Genomic DNA, 24125 nt, shown 5'->3' with positions numbered 1-24125 from the left:
CTGCCCCGCCCGGTCAAACAGCCTTTTTTATTAATCCTCCTCCAATACTTTTATAACTAATAAACACAAATGAAAAATACACACTTTTTAAAATTTCCCCTATGATTTTTCTCCTGGGTGTTGCCGGCAGCCAGTGTCCAGGAGATGAATCTTTAATTCCTGGAGACTCCAGGGCAACCCTGGAGAGTTGGCAACCCTTGGCCCAATGTAATACAGATGGCCAACCATAATAACACCCCCCAAATACGTAACACATGCACTTAGGAAGTCTCACTGTTCAAGAACTCCTTCTCCTCAGGCGAGTGAATGCTGGCCAGGTGAGCCCCATGCCCTCGGCAATCCTTCTCAGCATTCTCCCACAAGCGCCTGTGGGAAAAATATCGATAGCAGTGGCCCAGGAACTTCTGCCAGTTGTGATCACATCCCTCCGTATCTAGGTGACAGAGGAAGAGTTCAAAAATTACTGCCAATGAACTGCGTATGGTGCTGCCCACTCTCAGTTGATGAGTAGAAGGTTTTTGTCATACACAAGATGGTGGCGGAGTTGGAAGAGAGCCCTCAGCAATTTGCTGCGCAGCGCCTGCTGGTGGCCAGAGCCCACAAATACACCGTGACCACTGACACATGGAAAATGTTGACATAGCAAATTACAATCCTGTAAATGTTGACAGGGAAATGGGAACAAAAGTTATGACAACAGCCCACATCCCGAGAGTGGATTGATTAAAGGCTCAACGTAATAAAAAGGCATTTCACAGAGGGGCATAACGAAATGGACGGCAATTCGGGAAGGGAGAGATTAGGAGAGGCGATGGAAAGTGTGGTTGAGAAGGATTTTAAAGGTGGAGAGAGCGGTGGAGAGGCGTAACTGATGGTGTGAAAGGTTAAGGGTGAACACTGGGAAAGAAAATTAACATTCAGGGAAAGGGCTGGAGAAGATCGTTCTTCATTAAGCCTTTGCCCCCACGTGTATTGATCAGTCGAGCTGTTTGTGGAACACAGTACATAAAACATCTCAGGACGTAATAAGCTGAATCAGCCTCCGTCTGATTGGGAAAGAAACAAACAGAAGAATTGATACTTTGTCTTTAACTAACGTACTGGGAATATTTACTGAACCGCTGTGGGAGAGCATGTCACGCATTCTGTTTGTGTGTCTCTGGTATAAACCGGCTGACCTTAAAAGTAATGAAGAGCATTCCATCGTAACCAGTTGTAAGACAAGTCTACCACTTTCAGCTAATTGAGAGAAAGCTATTAGCATCTTCCCCTCTGTAACGCGCTGGCTTGGAGGTTTACAGTGCCGGCCTAGTTAATGGACAGGACTCCCCGGGGTAATACTTTCCAAGTTAGAAGTAATGTACTGCCCAGGCTCCCCTTCCATAGCAATCTGATCGGTTCATCGATCCCTCCGGAAATCCATCCCAGCTGATTATACGCTCAGTCCATGAATTCACTTCCCGTGTTCTCTGCTCTCCTCTCTTCGTTCCTGCTTTTTAAAAAATTCATTTTCGGGATGTGGGCATTGCTGGCAAGGCCGGCAATTATTGCCCATCCCCTAGCCGCCCTGAGAAGGCGGTGGTGGGCCTTCGGTTTGATACACCTGAGGGGCTCGCGAGGCCCACTTCAGTTGAGAGTCAGCCACGTTATGTGGGACTGGAGTCACAGGTAGGCCAGACTGGGTAAGGACGGCCGGTTCCCTTCCTAAAAGGACATGAGCGAACCAGTTGGGTTTTTACGTCAACTTCTCTTCTTCAAAATAGTGCCATGGGATCGTTTACCTGCGTCGCCGCTAGTGCAGTGCTCCCTCAGTACTGAAGGCCCGAATTGAAGCCTTCCTGATATCCTGTTTATATCTTGGAGCTATTAACTCCTGCCGCTCCACTTAGGGCTGAGGTGGGGAACCAACGGGGCTGTGGGGAGTCCCGGCAGAAACCAATTCACCAATTGTCTCGGGGGGTGGGTGTGATGAAATATTCCATTCATCACTGCCTGTGACTGTGGTCGGTTTCAGTGTCAGTTCCCTTCCCCCAGTCCTCATTGTATTGTTTATTGGAATGTGCTGGAATGTGCTGTGTGTAGGGCTCCGCCCATACCTGGCCCCTTTTGTAAGCTAGCTCAGTCTGGCCTCAGTCTCCAGAAGGAAGATACCTCTCTCTCTTACGTGTTACTTTCTAAGTTAATAAAAGCCTTGTTTTGTTTCGCTAACATCGAGTCTCGGAATTATTGAGGCACATCAATTTTATTAACTTATTTTTCAACACTATGGATCAACTCCTGAAACCCGAACGTTTGGATTTGGATCAACATGCTCCAGACGCATCAGCACACTTCGGACACTGGTTTGAGTGTATGGAATTCGTCCTGGACAATTCCGCAGCCGTCAAAGACGCTACGGACGCTGCGAGGATGAGACTCGGAATTCTGCGGAATTGGGTAAGCCACCGGGTTTACCCCCTCATCCAAGACGCCGATACGTACCTGGCCGCCTGCGACATCTTAAAGGCGCATTACCAGCAGCCGACGAATGAGGTGTATGCTAGGCATCTGCTCGCTACTCGCGCAAAGCGACCTGGGGAATCGGTGGAGGAGTTCCTAAGCACCCTGAAAATGCTTGGCAAAGACTGCAAGTGCCGAGATGTAAAAGCCGCAGTGTACACTGACGAGCTTGTTCGCGATGCCTTTATCACAGGCCTCAGCTCCACTTACATCCGGCAAAGACTGCTGGAAAAAATGGGGTTGGACCTGAAACAGGCTGCGGACACCGCGCGATCCCTGGATGTGGCCCAGAGAAACTCGGACGCCTACTCTTCAGCCCGCGCCGTCCACGCCGCCACGTGTGCACTGAGGGCGCCGCCATCTTGGAAGGCATCTTCCCCGCCCGGCAGCCCGACACCGGCGGGGCCCCGCTCTCCCCCCAGAAGCCCTACGACAGCCGCGACGCGTCAGGGACCCAACTGCTACTTCTGCGGGCAGCCAAAACACACCAGAAACCTGTGCCCGGCGAAAGGCACCACCTGCTTTAAGTGCGGTAAGAAGGGGCACTTCGGGAAGGTGTGCAGAGGGAACCCCGCCGGAAAACCAACCGCCGGAAAACCCGCCACCGCCGCGTGTGCGCCGTGGGAGCGACCATCTTGGACGCCATCTTGCCCGACCTCGTGGGGTCCGCCATCTTATGAGCAGACAGCGTGGACGCCATCTTGTATCGATCAGGGCCCTACAGTGGCATCGGTCACAGTGGACCAGACCAGGCCGCACCCGCTATCCAAATCAATGGTGGACATCGAGGTAAACGGGTGCCGGGTTAAATGTTTAATTGACAGTGGAAGCACGGAGAGTTTTATCCACCCTGAACTGGCACAACAACTCTCCCTAAAGGTGGTCCCTGCTCAGGGTACCATCTCCATGGCTGATAAAACCCAGACATCAACCATTCTGGGTTACTGCACGGTACAATTGGGCGTTAACGGAACTGTATACGATAATTTTAAAGTATTAATCATGAAGAACCTATGTGCGAGCGTGATCTTGGGCCTGGATTTCCAGTGCAACCACCAAAGCATCACGCTCAAGTACGGTGGGTCCCAGCCGCCCCTCACAGTGTGCGGTCTGGCTACCCTGAAGGTAAAGCCGCCTTCGCTATTCGCGAACCTTACCCCTAACTGCCGGCCAATAGCGACCAAAAGCAGGAGGTACAGCTGGGAGGACAGGCGGTTTATCGCGACCGAGGTAGACAGGCTCCTGAAAGAGCGCATTATTGAACGCAGCAACAGCCCGTGGCGCGCCCAAGTGGTAGTGGTAAGGGGTAGCGAGAAGAAACGGATGGTGATCGACTATAGTCAAACGATCAACAGGTACACCCAACTAGACGCCTACCCGCTACCCCGCATATCAGAAATGGTGAACCAAATCGCCCAATACCGGGTGTTCTCCACCATCGACCTCAAGTCAGCGTACCACCAGCTCCCTATCAGACCAGAGGACCGCCCGTACACCGCCTTCGAGGCGAACGGACGCCTCTACCAATTCCTCAGAGTCCCCTTTGGGGTGACGAATGGGGTCTCGGTCTTTCAGAGGGAGATGGACCGCATGGTCGATGACCACCACTTGCAGGCAACCTTCCCCTACCTCGACAACGTCACCATCTGCGGCCACAATCAGCAGGATCACGACTCGAACCTCGAGAGGTTCCTGGAAACCGCACAAAAACTCAACCTCACCTACAACGAGGACAAGTGCGTTTTCAACACCACGCGCCTCTGCATACTAGGCAGCGTGGTGGAGAATGGGGAAATCGGACCAGACCCCGACCGATTGCGCCCCCTACGGGAGCTGCCCCTGCCCAACACTCCCAAAGCCCTGAAAAGGTGCCTGGGGTTATTTTCTTATTATTCCCAATGGGTCCCCAACTACTCCGACAAAGCCCGCCCCCTCTTGAAAGCATCCTCTTTTCCGCTCTCTGCTGAGGCCCACGCCGCCTTCAAAAGCATTAAGCAGGATATTGAGCGGGCCACACTACAGGCAGTGGACGAGAACACTCCATTTCAAGTGGAAAGTGATGCGTCTGACTTCGCCTTGGCGGCCACCCTCAACCAGGCGGGGCGGCCCGTAGCTTTCTTCTCGAGGACCCTCCAAGGGCCCGAGATCAGACACTCCGCCGTGGAAAAAGAGGCCCAAGCCATCGTGGAGGCAGTGCGCCACTGGCGCCACTACCTAGCCGGCAAACGCTTCACCCTACTTACCGACCAGCGGTCGGTAGCGTTTATGTTCAATAATAAACAGAGGGGGAAGATTAAAAATGATAAGATTCTTAGGTGGCGGATCGAGCTCTCCACCTTCGAGTACGACATCATTTACCGGCCAGGGGCCCTTAACGAATCCCCTGACGCCCTCTCACGAGGGATGTGTGCCAGCGCCACCGGGGATCGGCTACAGACCCTCCACAACGACCTCTGCCACCCAGGGGTCACGCGGCTGTTCCACTTCATAAAGTCCCGTAACTTACCCTACTTGATTGAGGAAGTTCGGTCTCTGACCAGGAACTGCCGCACTTGCGCTGAGTGCAAGCCTCGGTTCTACCGCCCAGATAGAGCCCACTTAATCAAAGCTACACGGCCCTTTGAGCGGCTCAGCTTAGATTTCAAGGGCCCCCTCCCGTCCGTCGACCGCAATGTTTACTTCCTGAACATTGTGGACGAATACTCCCGGTTCCCATTCGCCTTCCCCTGCCCAGACATGACCAGCGCCACGGTCATTAAATGCCTCAACAGCCTGTTCTGCCTGTTCGGTATGCCGAGCTACATCCATACGGATAGGGGGGCGTCCTTCATGAGTGAAGAGCTACGCCAGTACATGCTGTCCAAGGGGATCGCCACGAGCCGTACCACCAGCTACAACCCCCGGGGTAACGGCCAAGTGGAGCGAGAGAACGGGACAGTATGGAAAGCAGTCACTCTAGCTCTAAGGACCAAGGGCCTCCCTATCCCCCGCTGGCAGGAAGTCCTCTCGGATGTGCTCCATTCGATACGGTCGCTATTGTGTACGGCCACTAATGCCACGCCTCATGAACGAATGTTTGTCTTTCCCCGGAAATCCACCTCAGGCGTATCCATGCCGTCATGGCTCTCCATCCCAGGTCCGGTACTCGTGCGAAGGCATGTGAGGGGCCACAAGACGGACCCTCTCGTGGAGCCAGTACACCTACTCCACGCCAACCCCCAATACGCATATGTCCGGCACGCCGACGGAAGGGAGGACACTGTGTCCATAAAAGACGTCGCCCCAGCCGGCATCGACAACAACCACGGCAATAGCAGCAACAACGATCACAGCAACTCTTACCCACCCACTACTCTTTCATCACCCCCGGAAGAACATCGACCAACGGCACCCCCACCAACTACCCCTTCAACAACCCTGGCGGCACCCCCGGCAGAGACCCAGGAGGCTACCGGGGACACCCAGCCGACACCCGCGGCACCACAACAGCCACGTCGGTCGCAGAGGACTATCAAACCCCCGAACAGACTAAATCTATAGAAGGGGTGAATGTGATGAAATATTCCATTCATCACTGCCTGTGACTGTGGTCGGTTTCAGTGTCATTTCCCTTCCCCCAGTCCTCATTGTATTGTTTATTGGAATGTGCTGGAATGTGCTGTGTGTAGGGCTCCGCCCATACCTGGCCCCTTTTGTAAGCTAGCTCAGTCTGGCCTCAGTCTCCAGAAGGAAGATACCTCTCTCTCTTACGTGTTACTTTCTAAGTTAATAAAAGCCTTGTTTTGTTTCGCTAACATCGAGTCTCGGAATTATTGAGGCACATCAGTGGGGTGGTGGGGGGGGTGGTGAGGAGAGAGAAAAATCTAGAATCTCTCAAACTGATACATGGTCAGCCATTAGTCTGATTGTCGTACGTTGTCCTTCTTAGACCAAGAATGTTCTTACTGACTCAATGTTTCCTTGGTTGGTGCTTTCTTGATCCTTCGCTTGCTTTGTCTCTCCTCTTTTCTTCTTCCTCTCACTTCCTTTCTCGCTCTCCCACAGTCCTTTCTTACTCTCAAGCTCTCTTTCTCATTCTGCCCCTCCCCAATTTCTTGCTTTCCCTTTCCCACTTCCTCTCTCTCTGTCTCTCAATATTCAAAACAGAAGTCGATAGATTTCTGACTAGTAAGGGCATCAAGGGATGTGGCGATAGGGCCGGTGAATGGAGTTGAGGCAGAAGATCAGCCATGATCTCATTGAATGGCAGAGCAGGCTCAAGGGGCCGAATGGCCGACTCCTGCTCCTATTTCTTATGTTCTTATGGTCTCATGTTCTCTCCCACATTTCTTTCCTTCTCTCACTCTCTCTCCCTCTACCATGCCTCATTTCTCCCTTCTGCCACTCCCTTTCTCTCTTCCTCTTCCCCTCCTCTTCCTCTCTGTCCCTCCTACACTTCTTTCTTCCTCTCCCTGCCTTCCGTTCTTCCATGTCTCTGTCTTTATCTTTGCTAGACAAGGGTATGAAAGGATATGAAGCCAAGTCGGGCAGATGGAGTCAAGATACAGATCAGGCATGACCTCACTGAATGGCGGAACAGGCTCGAGGAGCTGAATGGCCTCCTCCTGTTCCCATGGTCCTAACAGTCTCTCGTCCACCCCCACATTTCCATGCTCATCCTCTCCTGTCGTCTGGTTGATGATGATTGTCTGCAAGGGGCAGTATATCTGCATTCAGTAATCAGGGTCCCAGCAGTTGTGCAGTCACGCTCCAGTACCTTCCCAATGAGATGACAGACTATCTCATTTCTAACTGCTCCTTCCACTATCCTTAAAACCCAGTTCTGTAATTGATCCCTCATGCTCCATTAGCTGCTGCAGCAGTAGCGTACGGTAGTCCTAGCCAGGATTACTCTTTGCATTAACCCTTTGCTTCTGACACTGTAGAAGCAGACACGGCAGAATTGCTCAGCCCTGGCTCAGTGGGCAGTATTGTCGAGCCTCTGAGTCAGAAAGTCAAGGATTCAAGCCCCACTCCAGAGACTTGAGCACAAAAATCTAGGCTGACACTCCCAGTGCAGTGCCGAGGGAGTGCTGCACTGTCGGAGGTGCCGTCTTTCGGCTGAGACGTTAAACCGAGGCCCTGTCTGCTCTCTCAGGTGGACGTAAAAGATCCCATGGCCACTATTTTGAAGAAGAGCAGGGGAGTTCTCCCCAGTGTTCTGGCCAATATTAACCCCTCAATCAACATCACTAAACAGATGATCTGGTCATAATCACATTGCTGTTTGTGGGAACTTGCTGTGTGCAAATTGGCTGCCGTGTTTCCCACATTACAACAGTGACTACACTTCAAAAGTACTTCATTGGCTGTAAAACACTTTGGGATGTTCTGAGGTTGTGAAAGGTGCTATAGAAATGCAAGTCTTTCTTTTATTCCAACACTCTGTTTCCCAAATAACAACAGAAAATGCTGGAAAAACTCAGCAGGCCAGGCAACATCAGTGGAGAGAAAATAGAGTCAACGTTTCGGGTCAGACCCTTGTTTCCCAACCTAGTGCCAGTCCAACGGCGCCATTAACAAAACCAAGAAATAAACTCAGTTGTACTGAGAATTTGCAGGTGAGTATCTTTGGCATTCTCTACCCCAGAGGGCTGCGGAGGCTCAGTCATTGAGTATATTCAAGACAGAGATCGATAGATTTTTGAATATTAAGGGATATGGGGATAGTGCAGGAAGGTGGAGTTGAGGTCGAAGATCAGCCATTATCTTATTGAATGGCAGAGCAGGCTCGAGGGGCCAAATGGCCGACTCCTGCTCCTATCTTCTATGTTTCTATGTTTCTATGTGACCGGGACTTGGTGCGAGTTAGGACACGGGGCAGCAGAGTTTCGGATGAGCTCAAGTTTACGGAGGTGGTAGATCAGGAGAGCACTGGAATAGTGCGTTAAGATGGAGAATGAAGTAGTTGACTCAGAGACTAGGGTCCTGAATTTAAATAAAGGAAACTATGATGGTCTGAGGCGCGAGTTGGGTAGGATTGATTGGGGAATGTCACTCAAAGGGTTGACGGTGGCAATGGTAAGCATTCAAAAACTGCATGGATGAACTACAGAAATTGTTCATCCCAGTATGGCATAAAAATAAAACAATAAAGGTGACTCAACCGTGGCTAACAAGGGAAATTAGGGATAGCATAAGATCCAAGGAGAGGACATATAATTTGGCCAGAAAAAGCAGTAAACCTGAGGATTGGGAGCAGTTTAGGATTCAACAAAGGAGGACAAAGGGATTAATTAAGAAGGGGAAAATAGAATATGAGAGTAAGCTTGCAGGAAGCATAAAAACTGACTGTAAAAGCTTTTATAGATATGTGAAGAGAAAAAGATTGGTGAAGTCAAACGTAGGTCCCTTGCAGTCAGAATCAGGGGAATTTATAATGGGTAACAAAGACATGGCAAACCAATTAAATACATATTTTGGTTCTGTCTTCACAAAGGAGGACACAAATAACCTCCCAGAGATGTCGGGGAACATAGGTTCTGATGAAGGGGAGGAACTGAAAGAAATCAGTATTTGTAAGGAAATGGTGTTAAGGAAATTGATGGGACTGAAGGCCGATAAATCCCCAGGGCCTGATAATCTACATCCTAGGGTACTTAAGGAAGTGGCCCTAGAAATAGTAGATGCATTGCTGATCATCTTCCAACATTCGATGGAATCTGGAACAGTACCCATGGATTGGAGGGTAGTTAATGTTACCCCACTATTCAAAAAAGGTGGTAGGGAGAAAACGGGAAACACAGACCGGTAAGCCTGACATCGGTAGTGGGGGAAATGCTAGAGTCCATTATAAAGGATGTAATAGCTGAGCACTTGGAAAACAGTGACAGGATCGGACAAAGTCAACATGGATTTACAAAAGGTAAATCGTGCTTGACTAATCTACTGGAATTTTTTGAGGATGTAACTGGTAAAATAGATAAGGGAGAACCAGTGGATGTGGCATATTTGGTCTTTCAGAAGGCTTTCGATAAGGTCCCGCATAAGAGGTTAGCATGTAAAGTTAAGGCACATGGGATTGGGGGCAAGATATTGAATTGGATAGAAAACTGGTTGGCAGACAGAAAGCAAAGAGTTGGAATAAACGGGTCTTTTTCCGAGTGGCAGGCAGTGACTAGCGGGGTACTGCAGGGATCGGTCCTTGGACCCCAGCTATTCACAATATATATTAATGATGATCTAGACGAGGGAACTAGATGTAATATCTCCAAATTTGCAGACGACACAAAGCTGGGTGGGCGAGTGTGCTGTGAGGAGGATGCTGAGAAACTCCAGGATGATTTGGACAGGTTGGTTGATTGGGCAGAAGCATGGCAGATGCAATATAACGTGGATAAATGTGAGGTCATCCACTTTGGGGGCAAAAACAGGAAGGCAGATTATTATCTGAATGGCAATAGATTGGGCGAAGGGGAAGTGCAACGAGACCTGGGTGTCCTTGTGCACCAGTCGCTGAAGGTAAGCATGCAGGTGCAGCAGGTGGTTAAGAAGGCAAATGGTATGTTGGCCTTCGTAGCGAGAGGCTTTGAGTACAGGAACAAGGATGTCTTGCTGCAGTTGTACAGGGCCTTGGTGAGACCACATCTTGAGTATTGTGTGCAGTTTTGGTCGCCTTATCTGAGGAAGGATGTTCTTGCCATGGAAGGAGTTCAGCGAAGATTCACCAGGCTGATACCTGGGATGGCAGGAATGATGTATGAGGAGCGACTGGGTCGATTGGGCTTGTACTCGCTGGAATTTAGAAGAATGAGAGGGGATCTCATTGAAACTTATAAAATTCTGTCAGGTCTGGACAGACTAGATGCAGGAAGGATGTTCCCGATGGTCGGGGAGTCCAGAACCAGGGGTCACAGTCTAAGGATAAAGGGTATGCCATTTAGGACAGAAATGAGGAGGAATTTCTTCACCCAGAGAGTGGTGAACCTGTGGAATTCTCTACCACAGAAGGCAGTAGACGCCAATTCATTAAATATATTCAAGAAGGAGTTGGATATATTTCTTAAGGCTAAAGGGATCAAGGGATATGGGGAGAAAGCAGGGACCGGGTACTGAATTTGGATGATCAGCCATGATCTCATTGAATGGTGGAGCAGGCTCGAGGGGCCGAATGGCCTACTCCTGCTCCTATCTTCTATGTTTCTATGTTTCTATGTCAACATCGTGGATGAGGGTTTCAGCGTCAGATGGGCTGAGGCAGGGGCGGCGGCCAATAAACAGTGTAAAGAAATCGGGGGAAACTGGGCCCATCTTCTCCCCCGTTCAGTAAGGTTTGCCTGCCGCAGTAAGAACCTCTGGAGAAGGAGAGGCATGGACTGGGGAAAGTGATCGGCTGGGCTCCCTTACCTTCTTCGCACAGGCTGCCAGCGTAACTCGGCAAACAGAGGCACGTGAAAGAATTGACCCCATCGACACAGGTTGCTCCATTCTCACACGGACTGGAGTGGCATTCGTCAATATCTGGAGGGGGAAAAAAAATCGTTAAAGAAAATCATTAGATGAATAAAAAACGGAATAGGTTGGAAAAGCTCAGCAGGTCTGCCCACATCTGTAAAGAGAAAAGCTAAGTTAACGGTTCGGGTGTCGACCTTTCATGGCAGGGGTTGTCCAACCCTTGACCCGAGGGCCATGTGTGATGACCCTAATCCCCCTCATCCCCCACTCCCCCCCCAAAGCCCAGACTGCTCAGTCCTCGTTCCACTTATTTGTAACCTCGTCCAGCCCCACAACCCTCCGCGATCTCTGCACTCCTCCAATTCTGGCCTCTTGAGTATCCCCAATTTTAATTGCTCCACCATTGGCGGCCGTGCCTTCGGCTGCCTGGGCCCGAGCTCTGGAATTTCCTCCCGGAAACTCTCCGCCTCTCTACACCTCCTTTAAGACGCTCCTTAAAACCTCCTTCTTTGACCAAACTTTTGGTCACCTGTCCCTAATACCTCCTTATGTGGCTCAGGGTCAGATTTTGTTTGATAATCGCTCCTGTGAAGCGCGAGCGACGTTTTGACTATGTTAAAGGCACTAGGTAAATGCAAGTTGTTGTATTTCTTACTCGCTGGTTTGTCCTTTTTGAAATTCCTGGGCCTGGAGTCGACCATTCGGCCCCTCGAGCCTGCTCCGCCATTCAATGCGATCATGGCTGATCATCCAAATTCAGTACCCTGTCCCTGCTTTCTCCCCATATCCCTTGATCCCTTTAGCCTTAAGAAATATATCCAACTCCTTCTTGAATATATTTAATGAATTGGCCTCAACGCCCTCTGTGCTAGAGAATTCCACAGGTTCACCACTCTCTGGGTGAAGAAATTCCTCCTCATCTCTGTCCTAAATGGCTTACCCCTTATCCTTAGACTGTGACCCCTGGTTCTGGACTCCCCCGCCATCGGGAACATCCTTCCTGCATCCAGTCTGTCCAGTCCTGTTAGAATGTTATAAGTTTCAATGAGATCCCCTCTCATTCTTCTAAACTCTAGCGAATATAAGCCTAATCGACCCAATCTCTCCTCATACGTCATTCCTGCCATCCCAGGTATCAGTCTGGTGAATCTTCGCTGCACTCTCTCCATGGCAAGAACATCCTTCCTCAGATAAGGTGACCAAAACTGCACACAATACTCAAGGTGTGGTCTCACCAAAGCCCTGTACAACTGCAGCAAGACATCCTTGTTCCTGTACTCGAATCCTCTCGTTATGAAGGCCAACATACCATTTGCCTTCTTAACCGCCTGCTGCACCTGCATGCTTACCTTCAGCGACTGGTGCACAAGGACACCCAGGTCTCATTGCACTTCCCCTTTTCCCAATCTATTGCCGTTCAGATAATAATCTGTCTTCCTGTTTTTGCCACCAAAGTGGATAACCTCACAGTTATCCACATTATACTGCATTTTCCATGCATCTGCTCAATCACCCAACCTGTCCAAATCATTCTGGAGTTTCTCGGCATCCTCCTCACAGCACACACACCCACCTAGCTTTGTATCATCTGCAAACTTGGAGAGATTACATCTAGTTCCCTCGTCTAGATCATTAATATATATTGTGAATAGCTGGGGTCCTAGCACCGATCCTTGCAATACCCCACTAGTCACTGCCTGCCACTCGGAAAAAGACCCGTTTATTCCAACTCTTTGCTTCCTGTCTGCCAACCAGTTCTCTATCCAAGTCAGTACCTTACCCTCAATCCCATGTGCTTTAAATTTGCATGCCAATCTCTTATGCGGGACCTTATCTAAAGCCTTCTGAAAGTCCAAATACACCACATCCACTGGTTCTCCCTTATCTATTCTACCAGTTACATCCTCAAAAAATTCCAGTAGATTAGCCAAGCATGATTTACCTTTTGTAAATCCATGTTGACTTTGTCCGATCCTGTCACTGTTTTCCAAGTGCTCTGCTATTACATCTTTTATAATGGACTCTAGCATTTTCCCCACTACCGATGTCAGACTTACCAGTCTATAATTCCCCGTTTTCTCTCTACCACCTTTTTTGAATAGTGGGGTTACATTAGCTATCCTCCAATCCATGGGAACTGTTCCAGAGTCTATAGAATTTTGGAAGATGACCAGCAATGCATCTACTATTTCTAGGGCCACTTCCTTAAGTACCCTAGGATGAAGATTATCAGGCCCTGGGGATTTATCGGCCTTCAGTCCCATCAATTTCCTTAACACCATTTCCCTACAAATACTGATTTCATTCAATTCCTCCCTTTCATCAGACCCTATGTTCCCCGACATCTCTGGGAGGTTATTTGTGTCCTCCTTTGTGAAGACAGAACCAAAGTATGTATTTAATTGGTTTGCCATTTCTTTGTTCCCCATTATAAATTCCCCTGATTCTGACTGCAAGGGACCTATGCTTGACTTCACCAATCTTTTTCTCTTAACATATCTATAGAAGCTTTTACAGTCAGTTTTTATGTTCCCTGAAAGCTTACTCTCATACTCTATTTTCCCCCTCTTAATGAATCCCTTTGTCCTCCTTTGCTGAATCCTAAACTGTTCCCAATCCTCAGGTTTGCTGCTTTTTCTGGCCAAATTATATGTCCTCTCCTTGGATCTTATTCTATCCCTAATTTCACTTGTTAGCCACGGTTGAGTCACCTTTTTTGTTTTATTTTTGTGCCAAACAGGGATGACCAAAATTAGTGTGCAGCCTGGCACCCAGAAGAGCAGACATAGGACATTGAACAATGGACTCCCACAGGGTTCTGTCCTGGCATCCGTGTTATTCAACGTTTACACCAGTGACCTGCCCGAAACAGAATCCCGCAAGCTCGTATATGCTGATGACATTGCCTTGGCCACGCAAAACATGAATCCGTCCGTCACCGAGGAGACCCTGACCAGTGATTTACAGAGGATGGAGGCCTACTTCCGCCAATGGCAACTTCAGCCCAACCCGCAAAAGACGGTCACCTCGACGTTCCACCTCAACACCCATCAAGCAAACCAAGCTTTAAAGTCTCCTTCTGCGGCGCAGAGGTAAACCATGCCAAAAAAAACCTCCTATTTAGGAGTCATGCTTGATCGCACCCTGTCATATAGGCAACATCTCTAGAACCTTGGGAAGAAACTAAAAAGGGAACTTGATCCAGAAACTCGCTGGATCCACATGGGGAGCAGACGCTCAAACCCTCCATATGGCAGCACTCGCCCTGGTGTACTCTACAGCAGAGTACTGCTCTCCAGCATGGCTATCGAGTCCGCATGTCAAATCCATTGATGTCCAGCTGAATTCTACTATGAGAATTATCACTGGTACGCTTTTATCGCCACCAATACCTTGGCTGCCCGTGCTTGCAAACATTGCACCACCACACCCACACCGCGAATATGCAGTCTCCAGAGAATACAACCACGACACCAGCAAAGACATGCCGAGCCAGGCCGACTTGAACAACCTACCACCAACCCGTCTCAAATCTAGAAGGCCATTCTGGACTGTCGCCAAGGCCCTTCAGCAATCTCCCCTCAGCCTTGATGACCGATGGCGAAATGCTTGGAAGCGCTGTGACATACGGAATGGATTCCTTATAGAGGAGCCCACAGTACAACCTGAAGGATCAAACCTTCCTCGCAAACAGTGGAGAACCATCAACCGCCTCAGAACCGGTCATGATCGATGCTGCCACCTTCTCCACAGATGGAGGATTGAAGCATCCCCATCATGCGACTGTGGAGCTCCTAATCAGACCCCGGAGCACATCATTGAGCACTGCCCTCAGAGGAAATTCGCATGCAGCCTACAAGATATCCACGCTGTTACACCAGAAGCTTTGGCCCGGATATCTGACTTAGAGATTGACATTTGATTTGTTTTACTACTACCATCCGAAAGAAGAAGTGTCAGCGCTGAGACACGTCTGCAGTTTACTGGGAATGTGGATTTAAACTTTAGGGCCACTCCAGTGTTCCTGGCGTAGGGCTAGAGTGCATATCGGGAACTGGTCGGATAACGACAGACTGGGGCGGGGGGGGTGGAATTTCTCGATATGTGCACTGGTCGTAGAATCATAGAATCTTACAGCAAGGAAGGAGGCCATTCGGCCCATCGTGCCAGTGCCGGCTCTTTAGAAGAGCTCTCCAATTAGTCCCACTCCCCATTCCTCTTTCCCCGTAGAATATGGGAAAAAAACACAATTTTGTTTAATGGTCCTGTGGTTTTTCTCCCCGGGGCGTTGCAGGCGACAGCGTCGGGAGATTAACCTTTAATTCCTGGAGACTCCAGGGCAATCCTGGCAGGTTGGCAACCCCTAGCTAACTATCTAAGTGACCCAAACAGACAAAACATTTGGATGCTCTTGCTTTGTAAGACAAAACTAAATGAAGAGAGCGGTGTATAAGTCAAGAGTCGTTTGTACTGACTCCTGCAGCAGTTAATGGGTTTAAGAGCCTGAAATTGGACCATTTAACAAATTGCACAGTGGTTGAAAAGCTGCTGATGCTGTGGGGAGATTATCTCGGGGAAGCAGCGAAAAGGCATTAACAGAACAAAAGTAGCTAAGACAGGGAAGTAATTCAAGTAATGCAATGTGCTTCGACGTTCATTCATTGGTCGTGGTTAGGTTGGGTCATTGTGTAATGAGAAATTTTGAAACATAAAAATACTTGAAATGACAAAGGCCGGGAATGTCCTTGGAGACGCTCCCTTTCCATCGGTGTTACAGGGTGAAGTATCGCTGGTAGGTGAGTACGCCTCCAAGGAACTTCCCAGAGTGTCTAAATCACATCAACAACAACAACTTGCATTTATATCGTGCTTTTGAAGTAACACTTCCCAAGGCGCTTCACAGGAGTGTTATAAAACAAAATTTGACACCGAGCCACATAAGGAGATTATTAGGGCAGATGACCAAAAGCTTGGTCAAAGAGGTAGGTTTTAAGGAGCGTCTTGAAGGAGGAGAGAGAGAGGCGGAGAGGTTGAACCCACAACCTTCTGACTCAGAGGTTTAGGGAAGGAATTCCAGAGCTCAGGGCTCAGGTAGCTGAAGGCACGGCCGCCAATGGTGGAGCGATGAAAATCAGGGATGCTCAAGAGGCCAGAATTGGAGGAGCGCAGAGATCTCGTCGGGTTGTGGGGCTGGAGCAAATTACAGAGATCATCCAAGTATCTCCAAGTACGTCACATAACGAATTACATTTGGAGCGCAGTAGATAGATATTTGAAAAAGATAAAATTAAATAAAGGTGCGGGGAAAGGACAGAGGCAAGGGACTAAGTGGACAGCACTCATAGAGACCCAGCGTGGCCATGATGGGCCGAATGGCTTCCTACCGCACTATAAAATTCGATGATAGGGGGACAAATGGCTGTTAATCATCTACATACATCTACATACTGAATTAGCTGACTGGTGTATGCCGTGACTCAGTGGGTAGCACTCTTGCCTCTGAGTCAGAAGGTTGTGGGTTCAAGTCCCCACTCCAGAGACTTGAACACAGAATTCTAGGCTGACACGCTAATGCAGTGCTGAGAGAGTGCCGCACTGTCGGAGGTGCCGTCTTTCAGATGAGGCATTAAACCGAGGCCCCGTCTGCTCTCTCAGGTGGATGTAAAAGATCCCACGGCACTATTTCAAAGAAGAGCAGGGGAGTTATCCCTGGTGTCCTGGGCCAATATTTATCCCTCAACCAACATCACTAAAAAACAGACTGGCCCAGAAATTCGGGTCGGGAACTTCCCGCGGGTTCAAGCCCCCGACCTGCACTTACCTTGCGCGCCGGCCGTTGAGCTGTGGGCCCGCGTGGAATTCCGATCCTGGGCCTCCTCCAACTGCCGGCGCGCAGTGCTTGCGTATCCCAGGGGCACAGTTAGTTCAATGTGTCCCCTGGGATCATGTGGGCCATGGGGAGCCAATCGGAGCAGGGATTGCTTCATTCATAAGTTTGACAGGAAGGGCTGTCAAACTTATAAATACTATGAGCCCCAAAACATCACCACATCTTCAAATACATTTTTTTAAAAACATCACATTTTTAAAATAAACTATAAATTACATGAAATAACTATTTTAAACAATAATTTAAATTTTTGAAAAAAATAATTTTATTTTCTAACTGGGCTAAAAATAAACTTACCTTTCTTTAAAGTATTTAAAAATAATAAACCTGTGGAAAAAATGTTTTAATTTTAATTAATTCACCACTTACCTTGTAAAAAGCAGGCCTTGCGACTGCTTTTTACATGTCTAACTTCTGGAGACTTACCCTCCCGGGAAAACCTGCAAAAAAATGTGAGTCCGATGCGCACGCGCCGCCTCTCCCGTGCACACGTTCGAACTCTTAACCCCTCCTTTCTAGGGGAATGGAAGTGCCGGTTTCCCGCGTATGCGCAGTGCACGCAAGAAACCAACACTTCCATTGGGCCTACAGGTGAGTACCCCGTGCGTACTCACCCGTGGAGACCCGAAGTTCTGGGCCATTATCTGGTCATTATCACATTGCTGTTTGTGGGAGCTTGCTGTGCGCAAATTGGCTGCCGCGTTTCCTACATTACAACAGTGAATGCACTTCAAAAAAGTACTTCATTGGCTGTAAAGCGCTTTGGGACGTCCGGTGGTCGTGAAAGGCGCTATAGAAATGCAAGTCTTTATTTTTTCTGGTGAAACTACCATTTCATTGTTGAAGAAGGAAATCAGTCACCCATAACTGAAAGTTAGTCACTGAGAATAATCAATCAAGTACTTCTACATTCGACACAGAATTCAACGCGATGAGAGTGAATGGTAAAGGATTTGATCCATTACAACCATATAAAACAGGCGTGAATCTGGGAATCTTGGGGTTTACCATTGACCAGAAACTTAACTGGACCAGCCACATAAATACTGTGGCAACAAGAGCAGGTCAGAAGCAGGGTATTCTGCGGCGAGTGTCTCACCTCCTGACTCCCCAAAGCCTTTCCACCATCTACAAGGCACAAGTAAGGAGTGTGATGGACACTCTCCACTTGCCTGGATGAGTGCAGCTCCAACAATATTCAAGAAGTTCGACACCATCCAGGACAAAGCAGCCCGCTTGTCTGGCACCCCATCCACCACCTTAAACATTCACTCCCTCCACCACTGGTGTACCGTGGCTGCAGTGTGTACCATCTACAAGATGCACTGCAGCAACTCGCCAAGGCTTCTTCAGCAGCACCTCCCAAACCCGCCACCTCTACCACCTAGAAGGACAAGGGCAGCAGGCGCATGGGAACACCACCACATCCAAGTTCCCCTCCAAGTCACACACCATCCTGACTTAGAAGTATATCGCCGATCCTTCATCGTCGCTGGGTCAAAATCCTGGAACTCCCTCCCTAACAGCACTGTGGGAGTACCTTCACCACACGGACTGCAGCGATTCAAGAAGGTGGCTCACCACCACCTTCTCGAGGGCAATTAGGGATGGGCAATAAATGCCGGCCTTGCCAGCGATGCCCAGATCCCATAACGAATATTAAAAAAAATAGGAAGGTGTTGTTAACCTGGGATTTTATATAATAGGAGTGACTGGGAAGGGGTTTGGTCCATGCTTATTTTATTCAATAGGAATGAATTACAGCTTGAAAGAATTGCCCAGAGTGTTTAATCACATTGTCCAAATATCTCCAAGTATGTCACATAACTAATTACTTTTGGAGCGCAGTGGATAGATATTTGAAAAAGATGAAATTAATAAAGGTGCAGGGAAAGGACAGAGGCAAGGGACTAAGTGAACAGCACTCACAGAGACCCAGCATGGCCATGATGAGCCGAATGGCTTCCTTCCGCACTATAAAAAACTGTTGTGAGGATGACACACTCTGGCCTCTTACACATCCCCGATTTCCATCGCTCCACCATTGGCGGCCGTGCCTTCAGCTGCCTGGGCCCCAAGCTTCGGAATTCCCTCCCTAAACCTCTCCGCCTCTCTTTCCTCCTTTAAGATGCTCCTTAAAACCGACCTCTCTGACCAAGCTGCCCTAATATCTCCTTTGTTTGGTAAAGGCGCCTGTGGAGCGCCTTGGGAATGTTTTACTGCGTTAAAGGCGCTGTGTAAATGCAAGTTGTTGTTGTTGTTGAATGGGAAGGTCCATGCTGATTTTATTCCGTGGGAGTGAAAGGGTAGGGCGTTTGGTCCATTGAGGTCCATGCTTGTCTCAGCTGTATATAGATCCAGAGTTTGACCAAGCTTTTGATCACCTGTCCTAATATCTCCTTATTTGGCTCGGCATGCGATAGCGCTCCTGTGAAGCTCCTTGCTATGTTAAAGGCGCTATATAAATGCAAGTTGTTGTTGTTGTGTAAAATGGGAGGCCGATTCGCCGCTGCCCATTTTGTGCAAATGGCATGTTGGCCTTTATTGCAAGGGGGGTTGGAGTATAAGAGTAATGGCCTAGAAATTCACTATGGCCCCGCCAGCTGCCTAGCGCCCAAAAGTTAGCGCTGGGCGGGAAGCCTATAGCGATCGTCAGATATTCATTGTTAGCGCCCCAATTCGGAAGCGGGCGCTATACCAGGGTGTGCCCGCCTCCTGCTCTTGGTGCTGCTGCGCCAGGCGCTGCGCAGTGGCAGGCTGCGGTACTGCAGGCCTCCTCCTTCTCTTAAGGGGGAGCTGCCTGCAACGGGGAGATCGCCGCTGGATAGTGCCGGCAAATGAGCCCGGCACCACGGAGAAGTGCCGGGCTCGCGGAAAGCAGCCGGCAATGCCGCGGGGGGGGGGGCGGTGGAGGAGGCCGGGGAAGGAGGTGCGGGCAGGCGGCCACCGCAAAAGCGGCCGGCCGCACCTTCCGCTTTAAAGCGCCCCACTAAGGCAGCAGGACGGCCCCGTTTTCTGGTCGTTGTTTGCGGCCGCTTCAGAGGAGGCGGCCGCAACTAAATATGGGGATCGGCGCGGTTTCGGGGCGGAACCGGGGCACTGCGCACACCAATGACGTCATCGGTGCCGGCGCAGCGCTAACGGCTACCGCCGCCAATACCGCTGCGCTGAATATCTGCGCAAACTCATTTTTGGCGCAAAATCACCCTTTAGGCGTTAACTGGGCGCAAAGCTGGCAGCGCCTTAATGAATTTCTAGGCCAGGAAGTCTTGCTACAATTGTACAGGGCCTTGGTGAGACCACACCGGGAGTACTGGGCACAGTTTTGGTCTCCTTATCTAAGGAAGGATATACTTGCCTTGGAGCCGGTGCAATGAAGGTTCACTAGATTGATTCCTGGGATGAGAGGGTTGTCCTATGAGGAGAGATTGTGTAGAATGGGCCGATACTCTCTGGAGTTTAGAAGAGTGAGAGGTGATCTCATTGAAACATACAAGATTCTGAGGGGGATTGACAGGGTAGATGCTGAGAGGTTGTTTCCCCCTGGCTGGAGAGTCTAGAGCTAGGCATTGTGGGAGGTGCGGTCCCTCGGATGAGGCAATGAACCGAGGCCCACTCAACCTGTTGAGGCCGATATTGAAGATCGAATGACGCTAGTCAGTGAGCAGCAGGCGGTTCTTTGACTAACATTTATCCTTCAAACGGCAGCACGGGCAACAGGTTAACTGATGATTCATCTCGCTGCGGTTTGCGTTGGTGTGTGATGCCTGTCACATGTACATACGTAGAAAGTAATTCATTGGCTGATGTTCGTTCAGCTAATCCAATGCTGTGGGAAGACCCGCGATAAAGACAAGTCTTGTTTTTATTCGCTACTGAGTCACCAGGTTTACACAGAAAAACTTGAAATTATAAAAAAGAAAGACTTGCATTTATATCACAAAATCAGAACGTCCTACAACAACAACTTGTATTTATATAGCGCCTTTAACAGAGTAAAACGTCCCAAGGCGCTTCACAGGAGCAATTATCAAACAGAATTTGACATCGAGCCACTTAAGGAGATAGTAGGGCAGATGGAGGTAGGTTTTAAGAGCGTCTTAAAAGAGGAGAGAGAGGTAGAGAGGCAGAGAGGTTTAGGGAGGGAATTCCAGAGCTTGGGGCCCAGGCAGCCGAAGGCACAGCCGCCAATGGTGGAGCGATTAAAATGGGGGATGCGCAAGAGGCCAGAATTGGAGGAGTGCAATGAAGTATAGTCACTGTGGTTACACGGCAGCCAATTTGTGCACAGCAAGCTCCCACAAATAGCAATGGGATAATGACCAGATCATCTGTTTTTAGTGATGTTGATTGAGGGATAAATATTGGCCCCAGGACACCGGGGAGAACTCCCCCTGCTCTTCTTCGAAATAGTGGCTGTGGGATCTTTTACGTCCACCTGAGAGAGCAGACGGGGCCTCGGTTTAACGTCTCATCTGAAAGATGGGACCGCCGACAGTGCAGCACTCCCTCAGCACTGCACTGCAGTGTCAGCCTGGATTTTGTGTTCAAGTCTCTGGAGTGGGATTATGAATCCAGCACCTTCTGACTCAGAGGCGAGAGTGCTGCCCACTGAGCCCCGGCTGACATACAACGCCTTTCATGACCTCAGGCCGTCCCAAAGCGCTTCACAGTCAATGAGGTACTTTTGACGTACAGAGGGCAAGGGTGAGTAGACAGAAAACGCAATGACCGTACGCTATCACAGGAATTACAAAGAAAAATCCAAAGGGATTTAACAAAAAATACTGAGCTTACCACATAACGCCAGCATAATTGTCAACGTTTTTGGTACCTGCTGTCGAACAATTGTGGAAACTAGTCACTGAGCTAAACACGGCCCTCCCGATAAGGCTGAGCCTCATGTGGGGCAAAGTCGCGCAGACGGAAAGAAGCCCCAAGTCCAATCTCCAGTCTGTCAGCTGATCTCAGCTGGGGCGATGGTGGCATTCATGAGCTGAGAAAAAAACACAGCCTGCCTTCCTGCTCCTGATCGCCATCCAATGACCCCACCCACCCCACAAAATGCGTGCGTGTGTGTGCGAGTGAGTGGATATCAGCTCTCTCGATGGCAAAGGAGCTCCCTAGGGAGCTGCCCGCACAGGAGCCATCTTGGATCTGATACCCGCCCTGCTGTATGCCTCAGAGACATGGACCATGTACAGCAGGCACCTCAAAGCACAGGAAAGGTACCACCAACGCTGCCTCCGCAAGATCCTGCAAATCCATTGGCAGGATAGGCGCACCAACGTCAGTGTTCTTGCTCAGGCCAACATCCCCAGCATCGAAACTTTGACCACGCTCGATCAGCTCCGATGGACGGGTCACATTGTCCGCATGCCCGATACGAGACTCCCAAAACAAGCGCTCTACTCGGAGCTCCAGCACGGCAAGAGAGCCCCAGGTGGGCAGAGGAAACGCTTCAAGGACACCCTCAAAGCCTCCTTGAAAAAGTGTAACATCCCCACCGACACCTGGGAATCCCTGGCCCAAGACCGCACAAAGTGGAGGAGAAGCATCCGGGAAGTCACCGAACACCTCGAGTCTCTTCGCCGGGAGCAAGCGGAAGCCAAGCGCAGGCAGCGCAAGGAGCGCACGTCAACCCAAGCACCCCACCCACCCGCCCCTTCAACCACCATCTGCCCCACCTGTGACAGGGACTGTAGGTCTCGCATTGGACTCATCAGTCACCTGAGAACTCATTTTTAATGTGGAAGCAAGTCATCCTCGGTTCCGAGGGACTGCCTAAGAAGAAGAAGAAGATCGGCCATCTAATGTGGCCAAGGAAGCCAGTCAGCTGCACCAAACTCAGGGCAACTAGGAGGCGGGCAATAAAATACCGACCTTGCCAGCGACGCCCACATCCCGAGAATGACGCCATCGCCGTGTGCAGCGTCCCGCTCGCGCCCCGGCCGCGATCTTCTGTAGCGCCCCCTGACTTACCGCCGGACGCTATGTCCGACGGGGTCAGGGTGGGGGTTACCTGTGGCCGAGGCGGCGCTAATTAAAGGGGAGGTGCTGGGCGGCCATTTTTGTTGCTGGCCACCTGCCAGCACCTGCCCCCGCTGCCGTCCCCGGCCTCCTGCCCCGCCGAGTGCCGGCTGCGCTCCATGAGCCCGGCACTTCTCTTGAATGCCGGGCTGTTTTGCCAGCACTCCGATCCCTGGTAGCCCAGCTGGGCCCCGGGTCGCGCTGCGCTAGGCCCCTCCCCTTTACTAAGGGGAGGAAGGCCTGCAGTACCGCGGCGCGACGTATATTCACTCGCAGCGCCCCAAGAGGGAGGCGGGGTGCTTCCAGTAGTGCCCTGCTTCCCTCTTGGGGCGCTGCGAGTGCATTTTGGCTGCGGGAGCGTTCATTTTTTGGGGGCGCGACCCAATTTCTTCCCCCAAAAGGGTTGTAGAAATCTGGAGATCTCTCCTGCAGAAGGCTGTGGATGTTGGAGCTTTCAAGGCTGAGTCCAATAAATTTTTATGAAGGGTTCTGATAGGGCAAATAAGGAGAAACTGTTTCCATTGGCAGAGAAGGGCCGGTAAGCAGAGGACCCAGATTTAAGGTAATTGGCAACATTTGCGTAAGGTACTGGAGGTCACCTGACATTCCTGAAGCTTTACCCCAAGGCTAATTCAATGCCCTCAGGAGAGGAGAGGACAAATTCGAGGTGAGGTTATCAATCACTAGCCTTCTCGCTTCACACCTGGGTGGAAGTGAATTCCGGAATCAGCCAAGTTCTTGAGATACCTCCACAGACCACGATAAGTCTCCAGGCAGGGGCTTAGTCAGCGAGACGAAAACCGCAGGAAACATGTTGCTATTAAGGACGCAGTAGGAGCTTGCTCTCTTCCCGCCAGCGTTTCCACGTTTCACTCAGTGCCTTACCTATCTCGCAGTTCTCTCCGGCGAACCCGGGCACACAGTTGCAGGTGTAAATCGTACTGTTGGACAAGCAGGTCCCCTCGTGTAGGCAAGGGTTCGTCTGGCAAGGGTTTGCCTCTTCTGGGAATAAGGAAAACACAGGAAAACTAATTAGCAAGAAGCAGAGCAACGTCATGAGGAGAAGTGGAGGTAGAAACTGCTGGGATTAGCGTGGCTTTGATTGGTACCCAAAATTCACAAAAATATGCCCGGAATTCAGAAATTTGAATGACGACCAAAAACTCCCATACCTACTAGGGGAAGAGAGAAATTGTGTAACCTTAGCAGCACACTATGTTACAGCTTGCCATAAACAGAGGGACAACCACTAAATATAAGAAAAGAGTATATA

At 49.9% G+C, this 24125-nt stretch overlaps 1 long non-coding RNA gene across 1 annotated transcript; it reads right to left on the bottom strand.

Annotated features, from left to right (window-relative positions):
• Positions 1 to 295: 295 nt before the first annotated feature.
• On the bottom strand, positions 296 to 23852 carry LOC147108024 (uncharacterized). The gene is made up of 3 exons (XR_015080511.1): positions 23738 to 23852; positions 10885 to 10998; positions 296 to 433 (listed from the first exon to the last, which is right to left on the bottom strand). It is a non-coding gene; the product is annotated as an uncharacterized LOC147108024 (long non-coding RNA).
• Between the last annotated feature and the right edge of the window lie 273 nt (positions 23853 to 24125).

This window comes from Somniosus microcephalus, chromosome 13 (assembly GCF_052327205.1).
Source record: "Somniosus microcephalus isolate GS21.2 chromosome 13, FLI_Smic_1.0, whole genome shotgun sequence".
NCBI classification, from domain to species: Eukaryota; Metazoa; Chordata; class Chondrichthyes; order Squaliformes; family Somniosidae; genus Somniosus; species Somniosus microcephalus.
This window is presented reverse-complemented; position numbering and strand designations above follow the sequence as displayed.